At 42.7% G+C, this 26,608-nt stretch overlaps 1 non-coding gene across 1 annotated transcript; it reads right to left on the reverse strand.

The window, feature by feature from the left end:
• Positions 1 to 9,193: 9,193 nt before the first annotated feature.
• On the reverse strand, positions 9,194 to 9,278 carry TRNAR-UCU (transfer RNA arginine (anticodon UCU)). The gene is given in 2 exon segments: positions 9,194 to 9,229; positions 9,242 to 9,278. It is a non-coding gene; the product is annotated as a tRNA-Arg (tRNA).
• Between the last annotated feature and the right edge of the window lie 17,330 nt (positions 9,279 to 26,608).

Raw genomic sequence — 26,608 nt, forward strand, 5'->3', positions numbered from 1 at the left:
TACTGTAGTTTCCAAGAATATGCTGACATAGTGATCCTCATGGCGTGTTGTTTTGTATACGGTGTATAATGACTACATGAGGTTGTGACACTGTGACTACAGGAGACTGACAAGAAACATTTTATTTATCAATCACCTTGTGCAAAAACCACAACTCCGGTTCAACTCAAACCCACTACCTTTGAAGTGACTCAGAAACTCAGATAGAAGTCCAATGCTCTATATTGTATAGGGTGACATAGTGACCCTATAGTGGTTGTGACATTGTGACTATGGGAGGCTGTGACAAGAAACATTTTATTTATCAATCACCTTGTGCCAAAAGCATGATTCTGGTGGGACTCAAACCAAAATCCTTCAAATGTCTCAGAAACACAGCTAGAAGTCCAATGCGCTATACATTGTACCATGTGTGCTGTTTAGAATCAGCTGACATAGTGACCCTACAGGATTACATGGTGTTTGTGACACTGTGACTACAGGATGCTGTGACTAGAAACATTTTATTTATCAATCACCTGGTGCCAAAAGCATGATTCTGGTGTGACTCGAAGCTCTAACTTTAAATGTATTAGAAACTCAGCAAGAAGTGAAATTACGCCAGAGAGCCAGGTATGCTGTTTTTTATAGGGTGACATAGCGACCCTACAGGGGCTGCGCTACTGTGACACAAAACATTTTATTTATGAATCGCCTTATGCCAAAAGCATGACTCTGGTGGGACTCGAACCCACAACCGCGGCTAGAGTGGCGCGGAGTGACAGAAACCCCAATTTAGTAGTAAGGACCGCCTTATCCGCATGAAAAATAAGGTAAGGTGAAACGCACTGCAGAGCTGAGAGTTCAGAAACTCTGCGAGCAGAAGAAGTAGCAATAAGAAACAATACTTTCCAAGATAACAACCTAATATCTACAGAATGCATAGGCTCAAATGAAGCCTGTTGCAAAACTCTAATAACTAGGTTAAGGCTCCAAGGAGGAGCAACAGGTTTAAACAAAGGCCTGATTCTGACCAGGGCCTGACAAAAAGATTGAACATCTGGCACATCCACCAGATGCTCATGTAAAAGAAGAGATAATGCAGAATCTGACCTTTCAGAGAGCCGACTGACACCCTTTCTCCAGACCTTCCTACTCCAAGAGAAGCCCTTCGATTCACACCAATATAGGTATTTGCGCCATACCTTGTGGTCTATTTTACGAGTAACAGGCGTGTGAGTCTGAAGCATTGTATCAATGACTGACGATTACCACGATTAGCCAGAACTAAGCGTTCAATCTCCATGCAGTCAGCTTCAGAGAAACAAGATTTGGATGGAGGAAAGGACCCTGAGTTAGAAGGTCCTTCCTCAGAGGTAACCTCCAAGAAGGAAGAGATGACATCCTTACTAGGTCTGCCAAGCAGATCCTGCAAGGCCATGCAGGAGATATTAGAATAACAGATGCTCTCTCCTGTTTGATATGAGCAATGACGCGTGGAAGGAGCGCAAGACAGAAATCCCATGGAACCGCCAGAGCATCTATCTCAGCCTGAGGATCTCTTGACCTTGAACCGTACCTTGGAAGCTTGGCTTTCTTATGAGACACCATCAAATTCAACTCTGGCACCCCCCACTTGAGGTTTAACATGGAGGACACCTCCGGATGGAGAGCCCATTCCCCTGGATGAAAGATCTGTCTTCTCAGAAAATCCACTTCCCAGTTGTCCATCTGTGGGAATGTAGAAAAGACAACAAGATCTCTGTATGAGAGTTTGCTAGTTGAAAAGATGCGCCTAAACTTATATGTTGTCCAGGTAAGGTGCCACCGCAATTCCCTGAGACCTGACAACTGCCAAGAGAGCCCCCAGAACCTTTGTGAAAATTCTGGGAGCTGTGGCAATTCTGGGAGCTGTGGCAAGGCCAAACGGAAGAGCAACAAATTTAAAGTGCTTGTCTAGAAAAGCGAAATCTCAGGAGCTGGTGATGATCCCTGTGGATGGGAACATGAAGATACAAGTCCTTCAGGTCTATGGTCGTCATGAACTGACCCTCTTGGACCAAAGGCAGAATGAAATGAATGGTTTCCATTTTAAAGGACGGTACCCAGAGAAATTTATTTAGACATTTTAGGTCTAAAATGGGTCAAAAAGTTCCCTTTTTTTTGGGAACCACAAACAGATTTGAATAGAATCCTAGACCCAGTTCCCTTACTGGAAATGGAACAATCACTCCCAGGGAGGAAAGGTCCTGACTCCTGAATGCAGCTTAAGAATGCCTCTCTTTTTACCTGTGCCACAGATAACCTTGAGAGGAGGAATCTGCCCCTGGGAGGATGAATCTTGAATTCTATTTTGTAACCCTGAGACACTATATCCACAGCCCAAGGGTCTGGGGCATCGCATATCCACGCTTGTCGAAACAAGGAAAGTCTGCCCCCCACTTGATCCAATCCTGGACCGGGGGCAGACCCTTCATGCTGACAGCCTCAGATGGAGGCTTCTTTGATTGCTTCCCCTTATTCCAAGTCTGATTGGATCTCCAAGAGGACTTTGACTGCTCCGGCTTGGAGGAGGGAGAAGAAGCCTTTTAATCCTTGAAGTTACGAATGGAACGAAAATTAGAATTCTGACGTCCCTTAGGTCTATTCTTCTTGTCTTGTGGTAGAAAGGACCCCTTTCCGCCCGTAATTTCAGAAATTATCTCCGCCAGACCAGGACCAAACAGGGTCTTAACCTTTATAAGGTAGCGACAGGAGCTTGGACTTGGAGGTAACATCAGCTGACCAAGATTTTAGCCACAGAGTGCTGCGGGCTAGGACAGTGAAGCCACACATCTTGGCTCCCAGTCTAATGACTTGCATGTTAGCATCAGAGATCAAGGAATTGGCTAGTTTGAGAGCCTTAATCCTATCTTGGATCTCCTCTAATGGGGTCTCCTCTAAAATCAATTCGGACAAAGCATCACAACAATAAGATGCTGCATGTCAGGGATTTTAGCATATCAAGTCTGTCACTTTAAATCTCACTCCTCTTACCCTATTTAAGGCCCCTCCTCTCTATACTCCCTGCTTGGTAATTTGATTCAGTTGTTCTAGTGACTCCTGCCTAAGAAACCTAGCCCTATTCCTCTGTTTAGTGGAATTTCTTACCTGAACTTCTTATACTCTGCTGAGTCCTGCTGTCCTCAGCTCCTCTGTGCCGGTTTACCTCAAACAGCTAACTTCAGCCATACCGGAACCAAAGATACAGCTTGAGTTTCTCCTTTCCGCAACTCCGGGTGTGTGTGACGTCACACCCGGCATCTCAGCGTTCTCCCAGCACGTGTACCGCGCTCTCTCTCTCCTATAAGGGTAACGGACTAACCAGCAACTGCTGACACGCTGTCCCTGCAATACTACAAGGATTTGGTCTGTATAATTGAATTACCTCTACCGGATAACTGCATGACACCTATGCTTGCTATCTAACTACCGTTACCTTATATGACTGTTTTGCTACCCTCATCTGTATAATTACCTTGTCAGCCATACTCATTACTTACTATTGCCGGATACTACTTGACACTGTTACTCTTGCTATTTGAAATACTGCTTCCCTAAGTGACTCTTTTGCTTATTATTACAAAGGTCTGCCATATCATCTACTATCTACATATCCCAGTATAACCATATCAAACTGTATTTAACACCTCAGCTGCTGCCATTCATACAGAAATTATATCAACAACAACTTCTGGACAAGGCTTTGTTATCTGCCTCAACTAACACATATTGGGGTTATGTTTCAGTACAATAACATTGTCTTAATACACACTCTTTTCTAACCTCTGCTACTTTTATCTGTAGATACCTCTCTATCATATTTATCTATTGATATCTATCTATCATAAATATCTGGTTGCGTGACAGCTCCATTATCACTCTGTACCCTACAGTAGTGACCCTCAGTTCAATGAGCATAACTGGATTCCTATAAGTTAAATCTGTGTGAATCCAAGGTTTGGTGTGAGGCTGAGTAGTCCTACAATATGAGGATACTAGGTACCAGAACTTTTTCCATCATCTGTTCTGAAATTCAACACGTATCATTACATGCACTTGTAACTGTGGCAATACAAACTGCAGGTTGCCATTGTAGACACAGATGAACATACATTTTCTTTAAATAAGTTTCCAGCTTCTTGTCCATGGGATCCTTAAAAGAACAGCTATCCTCTATAGGAATCGTGGTTCTCTTGGCCAGAGTAGAAATAGCCCCTTCTACTTTAGGCACCGTGTGCCATGAGTCTCGAATGGAGTCAGCAACAGGAAACATCTTTTTAAAGACAGGAGACGGGGAAAAAGGAATCCCTGGCTTATCCCATTCCTGTGTAATGATCTCCGACATATGGTCTGGAACAGGAAACACTTCCACAGAGGAAGGGTTGACAGCGACAGAAGAATCAGTCGTCCAAAGTAGCCAGTAACTCCTTTAGAAGTAACCGAAGGTGTTCAAGCTTAAATCTGAAGTTTATTTCTTAAGAATCAAAAACAAAAAACGAAATCTTCTTCACAGGAGTAAAACGTAAATTAAATTTATTAGTTTTTCACCACAACATTACAGAGTTTAAGAAGAGTTTTCACCCTCAGAAGTTACCGAGGTATCCTCATCAGACTTATGAGGGAGGTCAACCTTTGCAGCAGCAGGTGGGACAGACACCTTATTATCAGAAAAATGTTTAGATTTCCTCTTGCGCTTCCCCATCATGGAAAAAGCAGATAAAGCGGCAGATACCGCAGAAAATATCTGTGCAGCAAAATTTATTGGCAAATACACTCCTCCAGGAGGCTGAGAGGAACTGCAGGGCACTGTTTGTGAAGCCGTTGAGGCTTGGGATCTTTGAGGAGAAAGCTGTGGCATTGCCTGAACAGCATCCTCCTGAGAGACATTAGGCTCAGAAACAAGTAACTTATCTTTACATTTTGACAATTTGAGCCTCCAAACATAACAAGCATTTATCAAAAGCAACAGACTCCTGTTCATTATCCATAGCTGATAAAGTACCCAAAAAGTAAGGAATGTCACTTGAAGAAAAAAAGGTGTTTTTTGTTTTGTTTTGTTTTTTCTTCAAAACGCTAGGCAAATAAGTAAAAAATACACCTCTACACCTCAGAAGTTGAGGTGCCCTACCGTAACCTTCAGAGACTGAACGAACTAAGGACTCTCAAGTCGGCCAGACGATATCTCACAGCCGCAACAAAGAAAAACTCATAGGAATGACACTGCTCCGCTCAGAATCAGAAGCGGAAAATCAGGAGGCCACGTGAGGAAACTGTGCAATAAGTAAAAAGCCTGCATTTTATACTCTGAAGTAAAAACGGAAGTAGCCGTTTAAAACATTCCCCACATAAGATCTTATTGAAAATAAAAATCATATAGCCATAAGGTCAGAAGCCATCCCAAACCTATAAGGAACGCCATTAACCCTTTAGTCTCTTACACATACAAATAGTGCCTGCAAACTGCCCCAAAGAATCCTCAATAAAGGATTACAAATGTCCCATGAAATTAATGCAGAATTAAAATAGATAGTACTATCTAGTGTCAGGCAGGAAGACAGCTTACAAGGTGTGAAAGGACACATACTCCTATCAGAGACCTAAAGAAAAAGAAAGAACAGAGTCACCAACTCTGGCTTTCTATACCAAGGGCAGCAAATATGTTAGAAAACAAAGCAAGGACCACCTAACCACTTTCTAACTGCTTAAAAGCCACCACTACTCTTACTCAAAAGATTGATGTGGACACAGCTAAACCCAAATCCTTGCTTGCAGGGAAAAGTTCTCAAAAAAGGAATAAAATCTTCAGACACCAACTTAACTTCCTCCATTGACAGAGGCAAAGAGAATGATTGGGGGTTATGGGTAAGGAAAGTGACACTTAACAGCTTTGCTGGGGTGCTCTTTGCCTCCTCCTGCTGGCCAGAAGTGAATATCCCTTTAGTAATTGGAATGACGTTGTGGACTCTCCATGTCTTAGGAAAGAAAACAGAAAGTGACAATTTGAACAAACCATATATGCATATATACTGTATATACACAAATAATGGCAATAACCCCAATATGTACAGAATTTTTCCTATATAAAAACTGCAAGATTTAAATTTTCGTTAAGACCCTTGGGTTGCAAGTTTGGAGTTTAAGTATCCAATGTGTTTCACGTTGAGTCTTCTCACTGTCTACGTCTATCTATAGGAATGTGTTCAAAGACTTAGCTAGAAGTCCAATGCACCACTGTCACGGACCAGTGGCCCATACCAGCCTAGAGGGTTGACCTGGTGGTCTAACTCTGGGCAAGCTGTGCCGCCGGTCCTTCCCTTTCCCCTCTGCTCTGCCATCGGGGGTCCTGACGGTTATGGATACCAGGATGCAAAGACGATTCCTTCACCAGTTGGATTATTACGTTTTCCACAAGTTCTCCTTTGTTTGATGCAGTTATTGAACTTTGCCCTGAAAGAGCTGATTGCTACCCCACTTTACCCCCTTCACGCCTTGCCAGGTCTCAGCCGGAAGCTTATGGAACTATTCACTGGCTGGGATTGCTAGAGATTTCCGTTGGACTTTATCCTAGGTCTCTCCAGAAGCCCTTTGATCCAGAGCTCCGCTCTTCTAAAGACTTTCCATACCTTTGATAAGCATGGGTTGGGGTGATTACTAAAGGGGAGCTCACTCAGGAACCTTGGGTTTTTGACCCCCCCCCACCTTGGACTGTTCCTGAGTACCCTTTGCCAGGCCACCGCTCAATTTAGATCACCCCAAAATTAAGACCTAGTTATTGTGGGGATCTCTATGTTCCTATGGGTCCTATGGAGGCGCCAGCCTGTCTGGAGGGGGCAGGGCTCTTTTGATCAGATTAGGCTCTTATCAGATAGCAATTGTGTATATATAGGGTGATACTGGTCTTGTCTGGTTATTAGGGTGAGCTACTTGCTTATATTCCTTCCAGCTCTACAGCTACAGGGTTTATAATAATAACTAATATTTATATAACGCCTTTCTCCCAGTGGTAGTCAAAGCACATTTTCAGTGCTCACTCTCAGATTTAACCAAATCGGCAGCAATAGCTGTTATTATTACACAATTTAATGGTACTCAATTTATTGACCTCGGAAGGATGAAGGGCTGAGTCGCCCCTGCTGGGATTTCAACCTGTGACCTTGGTTCTTTTTTTTAAACTGGCTTTTGGATCGTCAGCGAATGTACCAACTGAGCTACCTCACCAACTAGTTGAAGTGAATCACTTTTGGCAGAGATACCCAGTCGGGGTATCCGGAGTCCGTCACAGCCATGTGTGCTGTTTAGTAGTAGGATGACATAGTGACCCTACAGGACTATATGGTGTTGTGACACTGACTACAGGAGGCTGTGACAAGAAACATTTTATTTATCAATCACCTTTTTTATTTATCAATCACCTTGTGCTAAAAGCACAATTCTGATGGGACTCAAAGCCCTAACTTTGAATGTATTAGAAACTTAGCGAGAAGTCAAATTACGCCACAGAGCCAGGTGTGCTGTTTTTTATAGGGTGACATAGTGACCCTACAGGGTCTGTGCTTCTGTGACAAGAAACATTGTATTTATTAATCACCTTATGCCAAAAGCATGTCTTTGGTCGCACTCGAATCCACAACCTTTGAATGTCTCAGAAACATAGCTAAAAGTCCAATGCACTATATATTGTGCCCAGACTGTTGATGTTTTTGTTTGGTCTGACATATTGACCCTATAGGTGTGCTGTTTTGTATAGGGTGACATTGTGACTACATGGGGTAGTGACATTGTGACTACAGGAGATTGTGACAAAAAAACATTTTATTTATCAATCACCTTGTGACAAAAGCACAACTCTGGTACTACTTTTAAACCCACTACCTTTTAAGTGTCTCAGAAACTCAGCTAGAAGTCCAATGCTCTTATTTGTATAGGGTGACATAGTGACCCTACCAGGGTTGTGACATTGTGACTACAGGAGGCTGTGACAAGAAGTATTTTATTTGCCAAAAGCATGACTCTGGTGGGACTTAAACCCAAATCCTTTGAATGACTCAGTAACTCAGCTAGAAGTCTAATGTGCTATACATTGCGTCACATGTGCAGTTTTGTATAGGATGACATAGTGACCCTACAGGACTACATGGTGTTGTGACACTGTGACTACAGGATGCTGTGAAAATAAACATTTTATTTATCAATCACCTTGTGCCAAAAGCACGATTCTGGTGTGACTCGAAGCCCCAACTTTGTATTAGAAACTCAGCGAGAAATCAAATTACGTTACAGAGCGAGGTGTGCTGTTTTTTTATAGGGTGACATAGTGACAAGAAACATTTTATTTATGAATTACCTTATGCCAAAACTACAACTCTGGTGGGATTCAAACCCACAACCTTTGAATGCCTCTAGATCTTAGCAAGAAGTCCTATGCACTATCCATTGTGCCACAAAACCTGCGATATCCAACTGAATAGGCTGACATAGTGACCCTCTAGGTGTGCTGTTTTGTATAGGGTGCCACTGTGACTATATTGGGTTGTGACACTGTGACTACAGGAGACTGTGACAAGAAACATTTTATTTATCAATCACCTTGTGCAAAAAGCACAACTCTGGTTTGACTTGAGCCCACTACATTTGAAGTGTCTCAGAAACTCAGCTAGAAGTCCAGTGCTCTATATTGTATAGGGTGACAGTGACCCTACAGGGGTTGTGACATTGTGACTACAGGGGGCTGTGACAAGAAATATTTTATTTTTCAATCACCTTGTGTAAAAAGCACGACTCACAACGTTTGAATGTCTCAAAAAATAAGCAAGTATACCCTTGCTCCATAGTCATATGTGCAGTTTTTATAGGGTAACATAGTGACCCTACAGGGGATGTGCTACTGTGACTACAGGGAAGTGACACTGTGACTAATTGAGGTTGTGACACTGTGACTACTTGAGGTTGTGACACTGTGACTACAGGGAAGTGACACATGTATAAACAACATGTATATATTAGTAAGAAAATGATCTCCAGCAGTATATACATCAGTAGCAGTGTGCCTATATACAGACTACACAATGTGTAATTAACCCTAACTGACTATATAGCATGTATGTGTAACCAAGGAAATAAAGCATCTGTAAAACTAATCATATACACAAAAGTTATAAAACATAGTAAAACACGACTCTGGTGGGACTCGAACCCACAACCTTTGAATCACTTCACTCACTAGAAGTCCAATGCGCTATCCATTGCGCCACAGAGCCATTGTGCTTGTGAAGGGGCGGTAACATAGCCTGATGCATTTAAAGATCACATGGTAAATATAAAACTACAATTCCCGGCATGCTGTTCAGGGAAGCACCTTGAGCCGCAGGGGGCGGGATTTATGTTGTGCATATACAGATCACATCTTACAAATATGACTACAACTCCCATCATGCTGCTTTGGGTAGCACATGGAGCCGCAGGGGGCGGGGCATAGTAACCCCGCATGACTGGGCGCTCCCGGAAGGATTCACGAACCGGGCAGCTGGGGACACTGAGACGGTAGCAGCCTGAGGGCTACAAAGGGTTACGGCCGCCGCTCTGTAACTGGAGGTAAGTGACAGCTCATTCTTTAGTCACAGGCACTGAGGGGTTAATCCTTGCTCAAGTCACCTACTGCACTATATATTTGTCACATAGCCCTGTTCTACTCATGTCACCTATGCCTCATATGTGTCACACAGCCCAGTCCTCATCATGTTACCTAATGCCTCGTATAAACCTAATGCCACAGCCCTGTCCTACTCATGTCACCTAATGCCTCATATGTGTCACACAACCCTGTCCTACTCATGTCACCTAATGCCTCGTTTATATGTCACACAGCCCTGTCCTACTCATGTCACCTAATGCCTCATATGTGTCACACAACCCTGTCCTACTCATGTCACCTAATGCCTCATATGTGTCACACAACCCTGTCCTACTCATGTCACCTAATGCCTCGTTTATATGTCACACAGCCCTGTCCTACTCATGTCACCTAATGCCTCATATGTGTCACACAGCCCTGTCCTACTCATGTCCCCTAATGCCTCATATATGTGTCACACAGCCCTGTCCTACTCATGTCACCTAATGCCTCATATGTGTCACACAGCCCTGTCCTCATCATGTTACCTAATGCCTCGTATAAACCTAATGCCACAGCCCTGTCCTTCTCATGTCACCTAATGCCTCGTATATATGTCACACAACCCTGTCTTACTCATGTCACCTAATGCCTCATATATGTCACACAACCCTGTCCTACTCATGTAACCTGTGTCGTATATATGTCACACAACCATGTCTTACTCATGTCACCTAATGTCTCATATATGTGTCACACAGCCCTGTCCTACTCATGTCACCTAATGCCTCATATATGTGTCACACAGCCCTGTCCTCATGTCACCTAATGCCTCGTATATATGTCACACAGCCATGTCTTACTCATGTCACCTAATGCCTTGTATATATGTCACACAGCCCTGTCCTACTCATGTCACGTAATGCTTCATATATGTGTCACACAGCCCTGTCCTACTCATGTCACCTAATGCCTCGTATATGTGTCACACAGCCCTGTCCTACTCATGTCACCTAATGCCTCGTTTATATGTCACACAGCCCTGTCCTACTCATGTCACCTAATGCCTCGTTTATATGTCACACAGCCCTGTCCTACTCATGTCACCTAATGCCTCATATATGTGTCACACAGCCCTGTCCTACTCATGTCACCTAATGCCTCATATATGTCACACAGCCCTGTCCTACTCATGTCACCTAATGCCTCGTATATATATGTCACACAGCCATGTCTTACTCATGTCACCTTATGCCTCGTATATATGTCACACAACCATGTCTTATGTCACCTAATGCCTCATATATGTGTCACACAGCCCTGTCCTACTCATGTCACCTAATGCCTCGTATATATGTCACACAACCATGTCTTATGTCACCTAATGCCTCATATATGTGTCACACAGCCCTGTCCTACTCATGTCACCTAATGCCTCATATATGTGTCACACAGCCTTGTCCTACTCATGTCACCTAATGCCTCATATATGTGTCACAAAGCCCTGTCCTTCTCATGTCACCTAATGCCTCATATATGTGTCACACAACCCTGTCCTACTCATGTCACCTAATGCCTCTGTATATGTGTCACACAGCCCTGTTCTACTTATGTCACCTAATGCACTTATATGTCACACTGTACTGTCCTACTCATGTCACCTAATGCCTCGTATATATGTGTCACACAGCCCTGTCCTACTCATGTCATCTAATGCACTTATGTGTCACACAGCCCTGTCCTACTCATGTAACCTAATACCTTGTATATATGTCACACAGCCCTGTCCTACTCATGTCACATAATGTCTCGTATATATGTCACACAGCCCTGTCCTACTCATGCCACCTAATGCCTCATATGTGTCCCACAGTCTTGTCCTACTCATGTCACTAAATGCCTCGTATATGTGTCACACAGCCCTGTCCTACTCATGTTACCAAATGCCTCGTGTCACATATCCGTCTTACTCATGTCACCGTATGCCTTATGTGTCTCACAGCCCTGTCCTACTCATGTCACCTAATGCACCATGTATATGCCATTCAGTGCCCCTGCACGCTGCGCCAGTGATGTCACTCAGTGCCCCTGCACGCTGCGCCAGTGATGTCTTTCAGTGCCCCTGCAGGCTGCGCCAGTGATGTCACTCAGTGTCCCTGCACGCTGCGCCCGTGATGTCACTCAGTGCCCCTGCACGCTGCGCCAGTGATGTCACTCAGTGCCCCTGCATGCTGCTCCAGTGATGTCACTCAGTGCCCCTGCAGGCTGCGCCAGTGATGTCACTCAGTGCCCCTGCACGCTGCGCCAGTGATGTCTTTCAGTGCCCCTGCACGCTGCGCCAGTGATGTCTTTCAGTGCCCCTGCACGCTGCGCCAGTGATGTCTTTCAGTGCCCCTGCAGGCTGCGCCAGTGATGTCACTCAGTGCCCCTGCAGGCTGCGCCAGTGATGTCACTCAGTGCCCCTGCAGGCTGCGCCAGTGATGTCACTCAGTGCCCCTGCACGCTGCGCCAGTGATGTCACTCAGTGCCCCTGCACGCTGCGCCAGTGATGTCTTTCAGTGCACCTGCACGCTGCGCCAGTGATGTCTTTCAGTGCCCTTGCAGGCTGCGCCAGTGATGTCTTTCAGTGCCCCTGCAGGCTGCGCCAGTGATGTCACTCAGTGCCCCTGCAGGCTGCGCCAGTGATGTCACTCAGTGCCCCTGCAGGCTGCGCCAGTGATGTCACTCAGTGCCCCTGCAGGCTGCGCCAGTGATGTCACTCAGTGCCCCTGCAGGCTGCGCCAGTGATGTCACTCAGTGTCCCTGCACACTGCGCCAGTGATGTCTTTCAGTGCCCCTGCACGCTGCGCCAGTGATGTCTTTCAGTGCCCCTGCAGGCTGCGCCAGTGATGTCTTTCAGTGCCCCTGCAGGCTGCGCCAGTGATGTCACTCAGTGCCCCTGCAGGCTGCGCCAGTGATGTCACTCAGTGTCCCTGCACGCTGCGCCAGTGATGTCTTTCAGTGCCCCTGCACGCTGCGCCAGTGATGTCTTTCAGTGCCCCTGCACGCTGCGCCAGTGATGTCACTCAGTGCCCCTGCACGCTGCGCCAGTGATGTCACTCAGTGCCCCTGCATGCTGCGCCAGTGATGTCACTCAGTGCCCCTGCATGCTGCGCCAGTGATGTCACTCAGTGCCCCTGCACGCTGCGCCAGTGATGTCACTCAGTGCCCCTGCACGCTGCGCCAGTGATGTCACTCAGTGCCCCTGCACGCTGCGCCAGTGATGTCACTCAGTGCCCCTGCACGCTGCGCCAGTGATGTCACTCAGTGCCCCTGCACGCTGCGCCAGTGATGTCACTCAGTGCCCCTGCATGCTGCGCCAGTGATGTCACTCAGTGCCCATGGGGATATTGCCTGTTAAGCAGATCATGTTATGTTTACCTGCTTAACAATGAGCAATACAATACACACCTACAAAGTGTTATCAGTTTCTATAGTGAAACATTTTCCTCATGCAGTATTGTCAAATACTACTTATTAGCCGTGTATTTCATACTTACTATATAAAGTGGCATATGGCAGCGTTTATAAGTCATTATTAAAAGAGCATATTCAGTTGTACCAAACATGAATTGGGTAATGACATAACGTAAACCAGAAGTTATGTACAATTATAGCATTTCCCTGTTGGCATAAACTTGGTACCAGACCAGCTTTTCACTGGTTTGCAGGTTTATTCCGCCTGTGCAGAATAGGTCTAAATTACTTAATCGCATTGCACTGAGCCTTGTGATGTCCTCCTAAAACACCTACTGGCCCCGTTACATCTTGTGGGCTAAAGTTTCCACCTCCCCAGCCATAGTATGACCTTACACCCACATACAACTATACGCCGTAGGTTTGTCACTGCTGGTTGCATAAATGCATCAGACATCAAACCACAGTGACCCTTCACTTACACTCAGAACAAAGTCAGGTGCGTGTGCAGAAATGTCACAATCTTCCACAATACTTTCTATGTTTACTAACATCAAATATCTGTGCGTCTGTAGATTGTTTCCCAGAGGGGGTATCAAAGAATAAAAAGTTATAAACATAATTTAATATAGAAATAAATACAGTATGTTTATATCTGTTATACCCAGATTTGTCAGCTTCAATCATGTCTCTAGCAATCGTTATTTATTACATAAACGTATTGTTTGTAGAGGTTCGTGTGACCTACTATTCGTTCTGTATGCTGCTTTATGTACGTAATCATGTAATAAATACATTATCTAGAAGTACAGAGAGTATTAATAAGATAATTATCAGTACATATTCTGTTACATAGTCACATAATTATTTACATATATGTCATTTCTGATATAGCGGTACTTTACCATAATACATTTATTTACTAGGGATTAGACATTCAATATGTAATAGGTAATACTTTCACATTATATAGCAGTACTGTACCATAGCACATTTATTTACTAGGGATTAGACATTAGATATGTAATAGGTAATAATTACACATTATATAGCGGTACCGTACCATAGCACATTTATTTACTAGGGATCAGACATTAGATATGTAATAGGTAATAATTACACATTATATAGCGGTACCGTACCATAGCACATTTATTTACTAGGGATCAGACATTAGATATGTAATAGGTAATAATTACACATTATATAGCGGTACCGTACCATAGCACTTTTATTTACTAGGGATCAGACATGAGATATGTAATAGGTAATAATTACACATTATATAGCGGTACCGTACCATAGCACTTTTATTTACTAGGAATCAGACATGAGATATGTAATAGGTAATAATTACCCCGTATACAGCGGTACTGTACCATAACACATTTATTTACTAGGGGTCAGACATTTAGATATGTAATAGGTAATAATTACACATTATGTAGCGGTACCGTACCATAGCACATTTATTTACTAGGGATCAGACATTAGATATGTAATAGGTAATAATTACACATTATATAGCGGTACCGTACCATAACACATTTATTTACTAGGGATCAGACATTAGATATGTAATAGGTAATAATTACACATTATATAGCGGTACTGTACCATAGCACATTTATTTACTAGGGATCAGACATTTGATATGTAATAGGTAATAATTACACATTATATAGTGGTACCGTACCATAGCACATTTATTTACTAGGGATCAGACATTTGATATGTAATAGGTAATAATTACACATTATATAGCGGTACTGTACCATAGCACATTTATTTACTAGGGATCAGACATTTGATATGTAATAGGTAATAATTACACATTATATAGTGGTACCGTACCATAGCACATTTATTTACTAGGGATCAGACATTTGATATGTAATAGGTAATAATTACACATTATATAGCGGTACTGTACCATAGCACATTTATTTACTAGGGATCAGACATTTGATATGTAATAGGTAATAATTACACATCATATAGCAGTACCGTACCATAGCACATTTATTTACTAGGGATCAGACATTTGATATGTAATAGGTAATAATAACACATTATATAGCGGTACCGTACCATAACACATTTATTTACTAAGGATCAGACATTAGATATGTAATAGGTAATAATTACACATTATATAGTGGTACCGTACCATAGCACATTTATTTACTAGGGATCAGACATTTGATATGTAATAGGTAATAATTACACATTATGTAGAGTTACCGTACCATAGCACATTTATTTACTAGGGATCAGACATTTGATATGTAATAGGTAATAATAACACATTATATAGCGGTACCGTACCATAACACATTTATTTACTAAGGATCAGACATTAGATATGTAATAGGTAATAATTACACATTATATAGTGGTACCGTACCATAGCACATTTATTTACTAGGGATCAGACATTTGATATGTAATAGGTAATAATTACACATTATATAGCGGTACTGTACCATAGCACATTTATTTACTAGGGATAAGACATTTGATATGTAATAGGTAATAATTACACATTATATAGTGGTACCGTACCATAGCACATTTATTTACTAGGGATCAGACATTTGATATGTAATAGGTAATAATTGCACATTATATAGTGGTACCGTACCATAGCACATTTATTTACTAGGGATTAGATATGTAATAGGTAATAATTACACATTATATAGTGGTACCGTACCATAACACATTTATTTACTAGGGATTAGATATGTAATAGGTAATAATTACACATTATATAGTGGTACCGTACCATAGCACATTTATTTACTAGGGATTAGATATGTAATAGGTAATAATTACACATTATATAGTGGTACCATACCATAGCACATTTATTTACTAGGGATTAGATATGTAATAGGTAATAATTACACATTATATAGTGGTACCGTACCATAGCACATTTATTTACTAGGGATTAGACATTAGATATGTAATAGGTAATAATTACACATTATATAGTGGTACCGTACCATAGCACATTTATTTACTAGGGATTAGATATGTAATAGGTAATAATTACACATTATATAGTGGTACCGTACCATAGCACATTTATTTACTAGGGATTAGACATTAGATATGTAATAGGTAATAATTACACATTATATAGTGGTACCGTACCATAGCACATTTATTTACTAGGGATTAGATATGTAATAGGTAATAATTACACATTATATAGTGGTACCGTACCATAACACATTTATTTACTAGGGATTAGATATGTAATAGGTAATAATTACACATTATATAGTGGTACCGTACCATAGCACATTTATTTACTAGGGATTAGATATGTAATAGGTAATAATTACACATTATATAGCGGTACTGTACCATAACACATTTATTTACTAGGGATTAGATATGTAATAGGTAATAATTACACATTATATAGTGGTACCGTACCATAGCACATTTATTTACTAGGGATCAGACATTAGATATGTAATAGGTAATAATTACACATTATATAGTGGTACCGTACCATAGCACATTTATTTACTAGGGATCAGACATTAGATATGTAATAGGTAATAATTACACATTATATAGTGGTACCGTACCATAGCACATTTATTTACTAGGGATCAGACATTAGATATGTAATAGGTAATAATTACACATTATATAGTGGTACCGTACCATAACACATTTATTTACTAGGGATTAGACATTAGATATGTAATAGGTAATAATTACACATTATATAGCGGTACTGTACCATAGCACATTTATTTACTAGGGATTAGATATGTAATAGGTAATAATTACACATTATATAGTGGTACCGTACCATAGCACATTTATTTACTAGGGATCAGACATTAGATATGTAATAGGTAATAATTACACATTATATAGTGGTACCGTACCATAGCACATTTATTTACTAGGGATCAGACATTAGATATGTAATAGGTAATAATTACACATTATATAGTGGTACCGTACCATAGCACATTTATTTACTAGGGATCAGACATTAGATATGTAATAGGTAATAATTACACATTATATAGTGGTACCGTACCATAACACATTTATTTACTAGGGATCAGACATGAGATATGTAATAGGTAATAATTACCCCGTATACAGCGGTACTGTACCATAACACATTTATTTACTAGGGATTAGATATGTAATAGGTAATAATTACACATTATATAGTGGTACCGTACCATAACACATTTATTTACTAGGGATTAGACATTAGATATGTAATAGGTAATAATTACACATTATATAGCGGTACTGTACCATAGCACATTTATTTACTAGGGATTAGACGTTAGATATGTAATAGGTAATAATTACACATTATATAGTGGTACCGTACCATAACACATTTATTTACTAGGGATTAGATATGTAATAGGTAATAATTACACATTATATAGTGGTACCGTACCATAACACATTTATTTACTAGGGATTAGATATGTAATAGGTAATAATTACACATTATATAGTGGTACCGTACCATACCACATTTATTTACTAGGGATTAGATATGTAATAGGTAATAATTACACATTATATAGTGGTACCGTACCATAGCACATTTATTTACTAGGGATCAGACATTAGATATGTAATAGGTAATAATTACACATTATATAGTGGTACCGTACCATAACACATTTATTTACTAGGGATCAGACATTAGATATGTAATAGGTAATAATTACACATTATATAGTGGTACCGTACCATAGCACATTTATTTACTAGGGATCAGACATGAGATATGTAATAGGTAATAATTACCCCGTATACAGCGGTACTGTACCATAACACATTTATTTACTAGGGATTAGATATGTAATAGGTAATAATTACACATTATATAGTGGTACCGTACCATAACACATTTATTTACTAGGGATTAGACATTAGATATGTAATAGGTAATAATTACACATTATATAGTGGTACCGTACCATAACACATTTATTTACTAGGGATCAGACATTAGATATGTAATAGGTAATAATTACACATTATATAGTGGTACCGTACCATAGCACATTTATTTACTAGGGATCAGACATGAGATATGTAATAGGTAATAATTACCCCGTATACAGCGGTACTGTACTATAACACATTTATTTACTAGGGATTAGATATGTAATAGGTAATAATTACACATTATATAGTGGTACCGTACCATAACACATTTATTTACTAGGGATCAGACATTAGATATGTAATAGGTAATAATTACACATTATATAGTGGTACCGTACCATAACACATTTATTTACTAGGGATCAGACATTAGATATGTAATAGGTAATAATTACACATTATATAGTGGTACCGTACCATAACACATTTATTTACTAGGGATTAGATATGTAATAGGTAATAATTACACATTATATAGTGGTACCGTACCATAACACATTTATTTACTAGGGATTAGATATGTAATAGGTAATAATTACACATTATATAGTGGTACCGTACCATAGCACATTTATTTACTAGGGATTAGATATGTAATAGGTAATAATTACACATTATATAGTGGTACCGTACCATAGCACATTTATTTACTAGGGATTAGATATGTAATAGGTAATAATTACACATTATATAGTGGTACCGTACCATAGCACATTTATTTACTAGGGATTAGATATGTAATAGGTAATAATTACACATTATATAGTGGTACCGTACCATAGCACATTTATTTACTAGGGATTAGATATGTAATAGGTAATAATTACACATTATATAGTGGTACCGTACCATAGCACATTTATATACTAGGGATCAGACATTTGATATGTAATAGGTAATAATTACACATTATATAGCGGTACCGTACCATAACACATTTATTTACTAGGGATTAGATATGTAATAGGTAATAATTACACATTATATAGTGGTACCGTACCATAACACATTTATTTACTAGGGATTAGATATGTAATAGGTAATAATTACACATTATATAGTGGTACCGTACCATAACACATTTATTTACTAGGGATTAGATATGTAATAGGTAATAATTACACATTATATAGTGGTACCGTACCATAGCACATTTATTTACTAGGGATTAGACATTTGATATGTAATAGGTAATAATTACACATTATATGGCGGTACCGTACCATAACACATTTATTTACTAGGGATTAGATATGTAATAGGTAATAATTACACATTATATAGTGGTACCGTACCATAACACATTTATTTACTAGGGATTAGACATTAGATATGTTATAGCAATAATTGCACTACAGCTTGCACTACAGCGAGACAGTGCTAGTCAATGTGGTAGCATTGTGCTCACTCCTGTGCACTACAGCCAGACAGTGCTAGTTCATGTGTGCCATACAGATAACGTGCTCACTACAGCCAGACAGTGCTAGTTCATGTGTGCCATACAGATAACGTGCTCACTACAGCCAGACAGTGCTAGTTTATGTGTGTCATACAGATAACATTGTGTTCACTCCTGTGCACTACAGCCAGACAGTGCTAGTTCATACTGTATGTGTTCAGCTAGCTCCCAGTAGTGCAGTGATTCTCTGGAGCGGACTTTAACTTTGTGTTTAATTTTACTACAGGGATTAAGTTTAATATTCCATGTTACCATTACCCTTTAGGGTCGTCACAGCTTCTGTAATGAAACCTAATGTGTTTACAATGTGTTTATAAATAAATGCTAACGAGCCCTGGACGGTGCTGTCCCTGAGAAGAGTGTGTGATCGTGGCACAGTGAGGCAGAATTGTGATGTCACCTGTGTATAAATAAATGCTAATGAGCCCTGGGCGGTGCTGTCCCAGAGAAGAGTGTGTGATCGTGGCACAGTGAGGCAGAATTGTGATGTCACCTGTGTATAAATAAATGCTAATGAGCCCTGGACGGTGCTGTCCCAGAAAAGAGTGTGTGATCGTGGCACAGTGAGGCAGGATTGTGATGTCACCTGTGTATAAATAAATGCTAATGAGCCCTGGACGGTGCTGTCCCAGAGAAGAGTGTGTGATCGTGGCACAGTGAGGCAGGATTGTGATGTCACCTGTGTATAAATAAATGCTAATGAGCCCTGGGCAGTGCTGTTCCTGAGAAGAGTGTGTGATCGTGGCACAGTGAGGCAGGATTGTGATGTCACCTGTGTATAAATAAATGCTAATGAGCCCTGGGCGGTGCTGTCCCAGAGAAGAGTGTGTGATCGTGGCACAGTGAGGCAGGATTGTGATGTCACCTGTGTATAAATAAATGCTAATGAGCCCTGGGCGGTGCTGTCCCAGAGAAGAGTGTGTGATCGTGGCACAGTGAGGCAGGATTGTGATGTCACCTGTGTATAAATAAATGCTAATGAGCCCTGGGCGGTGCTGTCCCAGAGAAGAGTGTGTGATCATGGCACAGTGAGGCAGGATTGTGATGTCACCTGTGTATAAATAAATGCTAATGAGCCCTGGGCGGTGCTGTCTCTGAGAAGAGTGTGTGATCGTGGCACAGTGAGGCAGGATTGTGATGTCACCTGTGTATACATAAATGCTAATGAGCCTGGGCGGTGCTGTCCCAGAGAAGAGTGTGTGACCGTGGCACAGTGAGGCAGGATTGTGATGTCACCTGTGTATAAATAAATGCTAACGAGCTCTGGACGGTGCTGTCCCAGAGAAGAGTGTGTGATCGTGGCACAGTGAGGCAGGATTGTGATGTCACCTGTGTATAAATAAATGCTAATGAGCCCTGGGCGGTGCTGTCCCAGAGAAGAGTGTGTGATCGTGGCACAGTGAGGCAGGATTGTGATGTCACATGTGTATAAATAAATGCTAATGAGCCCTGGGCGGTGCTGTCCCAGAGAAGAGTGTGTGACCGTGGCACAGTGAGGCAGGATTGTGATGTCACCTGTGTATAAATAAATGCTAACGAGCCCTGGACGGTGCTGTCCCAGAGAAGAGTGTGTGATCGTGGCACAGTGAGGCAGGATTGTGATGTCACCTGTGTATAAATAAATGCTAATGAGCCCTGGGCGGTGCTGTCCCAGAGAAGTGTGTGACCGAGGCACAGTGAGGCAGGATTGTGATGTCACCTGTGTATAAATAAATGCTAATGAGCCCTGGGCGGTGCTGTCCCAGAGAAGAGTGTGTGATCATGGCACAGTGAGGCAGAATTGTGATGTCACCTGTGTATAAATAAATGCTAATGAGCCCTGGACGGTGCTGTCCCAGAGAAGAGTGTGTGACCGTGGCACAGTGAGGCAGGATTGTGATGTCACCTGTGTATAAATAAATGCTAACGAGCCCTGGACGGTGCTGTCCCAGAGAAGAGTGTGTGTGACCGAGGCACAGTGAGGCAGGATTGTGATGTCACCTGTGTATAAATAAATGCTAATGAGCCCTGGGCGGTGCTGTCCCAGAGAAGAGTGTGTGATCGTGGCACAGTGAGGCAGGATTGTGATGTCACCTGTGTATAAATAAATGCTAATGAGCCTGGACGGTGCTGTCCCAGAGAAGAGTGTGTGATCGTGGCACAGTGAGGCAGGATTGTGATGTCACCTGTGTATAAATAAATGCTAACGAGCCCTGGGCGGTGCTGTCCCAGAGAAGAGTGTGTGATCGTGGCACAGTGAGGCAGGATTGTGATGTCACCTGTGTATAAATAAATGCTAATGAGCCTGGGCGGTGCTGTCTCTGAGAAGGCTGAAGTCCAGGCTAAGTGTGTGACACTTTGTGTCTTGTTTCAGGACGATGCTGCGCCTCACATGCTGCACTGCTTTGTGCCTGCTGTTTCGCACAGTGCTGATGCTACACTGGTTCCAGGCCGTGGGCGCTGCTCTGATCCTGTATCTGGGCACAGGGGGATGGCACTTCCTGAAGGTGTTTTACATGACTGTGGGCAGAGACCTTCGGTAAGTACCTGCAGGGCACATCTGTATAACTGACAGAGCCAGTCTGGGAGTGAAATGGTTAACACGCTCGTATGTAAGAGCTTTATTTATACTTGTCACACACTGATTCATACAACAGGAGGGCCCTGCTGTGCACGAACATGTATTTCATAAGTGCCGACAACAACAGTGCAACTCTCGTCAGGGCCCTCTACCCATTTGATCCCTATAAATGTTATCTTGTTTATAGCGCTGCGGAATCTGTTGGAGCTCTACAAATACATGATGATGATGATAATATTATTTTTTATCTTTGGTAATTCTGATACCAGTCACAATCTTTTATCTACATGGTGAATTATATAGAAAAGTCATTAAACTTCTTTAAAGAATTGTTTTATTCCTGCAAATGCAGTGCACACTGTGTAATCCAATCAGGAGCGGCATACGCACATAGTTGCGCATCACACACAAGCATCAGGGATTTATGCTTATGTAAAATCCAGATCCTTAGAGCAGTTAGGGATAGTTGTATGCTCAGCACTGATTGTTCACCTCCCCAGGGTCAGGAATTACTGCTGTTCAAGGGAAATTTAGTCACATGACCACGTGAGAAAATGAGCCATTCTGTAATGTGACTGGCCCAGAAGCCCAGCCCTCTGCATTTTCCAGGCATAACCACCATGGTCAAACTGCATCACCATTTTACTTGAAGAAGCCAATCTGGACTTGTCTAGAGATGACAGGGCTTGTTACTGGCATTGTGTTAACAACATCTGTTGGCTGCAACAGAAATAAGAAATTGCTAATTAGGCTGAGATATGTTGCAGGATCAGGTTTGTGAAGCTGCTGTCTGCTCTTTCAGTTACCTGGACTGGAATATTCACAATATTTATATTTAAGACAAAATAATCAGTACATTGCAAAGTAGTTTTACTGTGTATAATTATGTATTTTATATTCCAGTCTCAATGTGTTTACTGTCGCTTTAAGGTATATGTCCTTACCAACTCTAGTGGAAGTCTGTTCCATGAATCAGTTGCTCTAAATTATAAATATACATAATTTAGGCACGTAGATGTATAACTGTCCGTAATTACTGTATTTTGGTTGCGTGACAAGTTTGTCTGGTCTGACCAGTGCTTATCAGTAGCACAATTCTAATGGGAAACCTCTGTGTGTAGTAACCCAAGTCTGCTTCTCTGTGTGTGCCTAGTAACCCAAGTCTCCTTCTCAATGTTTGTGTGTGTGTGCCTAGTAATCCAAGTCTGCTCCTGTGTGTGTGTGTGTGCCTAGTAACCCAAGTCTGCTCCTCAGTGTGTGTGTGTGCCTAGTAACCCAAGTCTGCTCCTGTGTGTGTGTGTGTGTGTGTGTGTGCCTAGTAACCCAAGTCTGCTCCTGTGTGTGTGTGTGTGTGTGTGTGCCTAGTAACCCAAGTCTGCTCCTCAGTGTGTGTGTGTGCCTAGTAACCCAAGTCTGCTCCTGTGTGTGTGTGTGTGCCTAGTAACCCAAGTCTGCTCCTCAGTGTGTGTGTGTGTGTGCCTAGTAACCCAAGTCTGCTCCTCTGTCTGTCTGTGTGCCTAGTAACCCAAGTCTGCTCCTCTGTGTGCCTAGTAACCCAAGTCTGCTCCTCTGTGTGCCTAGTAACCCAAGTCTGCTCCTCTGTGTGCCTAGTAACCCAAGTCTGCTCCTCTGTGTGCCTAGTAACCCAAGTCTGCTCCTGTGTGTGTGTGTGTGCCTAGTAACCCAAGTCTGCTCCTGTGTGTGTGTGTGCCTAGTAACCCAAGTCTGCTCCTGTGTGTGTGTGTGTGTGTGTGTGTGTGTGCCTAGTAACCCAAGTCTGCTCCTCTGTGTGTGTGTGTGTACCTGGTAACCCAAGTCTGCTCCTCTGTCTTTCTATGTGCCTAGTAACCCAAGTCTGCTCCTCTGTGTGCCTCTGTGTGTGTGTGCCTAGTAACCCAAGTCTGCTTCTCTGTCTGTCTGTGTACCTAGTAACCCAAGTTTGCTCCTCTGTGTGTGTGCCTAGTAAACCAAGTCTGCTCCTTTATGTGTGTGTGTGCCTAGTAACCCAAGTCTGCTCCTCTGTGTGTGTGTGTGTGCCTAGTAACCCAAGTCTGCTCCTCTGTGTGTGTGTGTGTGCCTAGTAACCCAAGTCTGCTCCTCTGTGTGTGTGTGTGTGCCTAGTAACCCAAGTCTGCTCCTCTGTGTGTGTGTGTGTGTGCCTAGTAACCCAAGTCTGCTCCTCTGTGTGTTTGTGTGTACCTAGTAACCCAAGTCTGCTTCTCTGTCTTTCTATGTGCCTAGTAACCCAAGTCTGCTCCTCTGTGTGTGTGTGTGTGTGTGCCTAGTAACCCAAGTCTGCTCCTCTGTATGTGTGTGTGTGTGCCTAGTAACCCAAGTCTGCTCCTCTGTGTGTGTGTGTGTGTACCTAGTAACCCAAGTCTGCTTCTCTGTCTTTCTATGTGCCTAGTAACCCAAGTCTGCTCCTCTGTGTGTGTGTGTGTGTGTGTGTGTGTGCCTAGTAAGCCAAGTCTGCTCCTCTGTCTGTCTGTGTACCTAGTAACCCAAGTTTGCTCCTCTGTGTGTGTTTGTGTGCCTAGTAACCCAAGTCTTCTCCTCTGTGTGTGTGTGTACCTAGTAACCCAAGTCTACTCCTCTATGTGTGTACCTAGTAACCCAAGTCTGCTCCTCTGTGTGTGTGCCTAGTAAACCAAGTCTTCTCCTTTGTGTGTGTGTGTGTGTGTGTGTGTGCCTAGTAACCCAAGTCTGCTCCTCTGTGTGTGTGTGTTTGTGCCTAGTAACCCAAGTCTGCTCCTATGTGTGTCTGTGTGCCTAGTAACCCAAGTCTGCTCCTCTGTGTGCCTAGTAACCCAAGTCTGCTTCTTTGTGTGTGTGCCTAGTTACCCAAGGCTGCTTCTGTGTGTGTGTGGGTGGGTGTGTGTGTGTGTGCCTAGTAACCCGAGGCTGCTTCTCTGTGTGTGTGCGCCTAGTAACCCGAGGCTGCTTCTCTGTGTGTGTGTGTGTGTGTGTGTGTGCGCGCACCTAGTAACCCGAGGCTGCTCCTCTGTGTATGTGTGTGTCTCTAGTAACCCGAGGCTGCTTCTCTGTGTGTGTGTGTGTGTGCGCGCACCTAGTAACCTGAGGCTGCTCCTCTGTGTATGTGTGTGCCTAGTAACCCAAGTCTGCTCCTCTGTGTGCCTAGTAACCCAAGTCTGCTCCTGTGTGTGTGCCTAGTAACCCAAGTCTGCTCCTGTGTGTGTGTGTGTGTGCCTAGTAACCCAAGTCTGCTCCTGTGTGTGTGTGTGTGCCTAGTAACCCAAGTCTGCTCCTCTGTATGTGTGTGTGTCTAGTAACCCAAGTCTGCTGCTCTGTATGTGTGTGTGCCTAGTAACCCAAGTCTGCTCCTCAGTGTGTGTGTGTGTGTGCCTAGTAACCCAAGTCTGCTCCTCTGTGTGCGTGTGTGTACCTGGTAACCCAAGTCTGCTCCTCTGTCTTTCTATGTGCCTAGTAACCCAAGTCTGCTCCTCTGTGTGCCTCTGTGTGTGTGTGCCTAGTAACCCAAGTCTGCTTCTCTGTCTGTCTGTGTACCTAGTAACCCAAGTTTGCTCCTCTGTGTGTGTGCCTAGTAAACCAAGTCTGCTCCTTTATGTGTGTGTGTGCCTAGTAAACCAAGTCTGCTCCTTTATGTGTGTGTGTGCCTAGTAACCCAAGTCTGCTCCTCTGTGTGTGTGTGTGTGCCTAGTAACCCAAGTCTGCTCCTCTGTGTGTGTGTGTGCCTAGTAACCCAAGTCTGCTCCTCTGTGTGTGTGTGTGTGTGTGTGCCTAGTAACCCAAGTCTGCTCCTCTGTGTGTGTGTGTACCTAGTAACCCAAGTCTGCTTCTCTGTCTTTCTATGTGCCTAGTAACCCAAGTCTGCTCCTCTGTGTGCCTGTGTGTGTGTGTGTGTGTGTGTGTGTGTGTGTGTGTGCGCCTAGTAAGCCAAGTCTGCTCCTCTGTCTGTCTGTGTACCTAGTAACCCAAGTTTGCTCCTCTGTGTGTGTGCCTAGTAAACCAAGTCTGCTCCTTTGTGTGTGTGTGTGCCTAGTAACCCAAGTCTGCTCCTCTGTGTGTGCCTAGTAACCCAGGTCTGCTCCTCAGTGTGTGTGTGTGTGTGCCTAGTAACCCAAGTCTTCTCCTCTGTGTGTGTGTGTGTGTGTGTGTACCTAGTAACCCAAGTCTACTCCTCTGTGTGTGTGCCTAGTAACCCAAGTCTGCTCCTCAGTGTGTGTGTGTGCCTAGTAACCCAAGTCTGCTCCTGTGTGTGTGTGTGTGTGTGTGCCTAGTAACCCAAGTCTGCTCCTCAGTGTGTGTGTGTGTGTGTGCCTAGTAACCCAAGTCTTCTCCTCTGTGTGTGTGTGTGTGTGTGTGTGTGTACCTAGTAACCCAAGTCTACTCCTCTGTGTGTGTACCTAGTAACCCAAGTCTGCTCCTCTGTGTGTGTGTGTGTGTGTGTGCCTAGTAACCCAAGTCTGCTCCTGTGTGTGTGTGTGTGCCTAGTAACCCAAGTCTGCTCCTCAGTGTGTGTGTGTGTGTGCCTAGTAACCCAAGTCTGCTCCTGTGTGTGTGT

The sequence above is a fragment of the Bombina bombina genome, unplaced genomic scaffold (assembly GCF_027579735.1).
Source record: "Bombina bombina isolate aBomBom1 unplaced genomic scaffold, aBomBom1.pri scaffold_989, whole genome shotgun sequence".
NCBI lineage: Eukaryota > Metazoa > Chordata > Amphibia > Anura > Bombinatoridae > Bombina > Bombina bombina.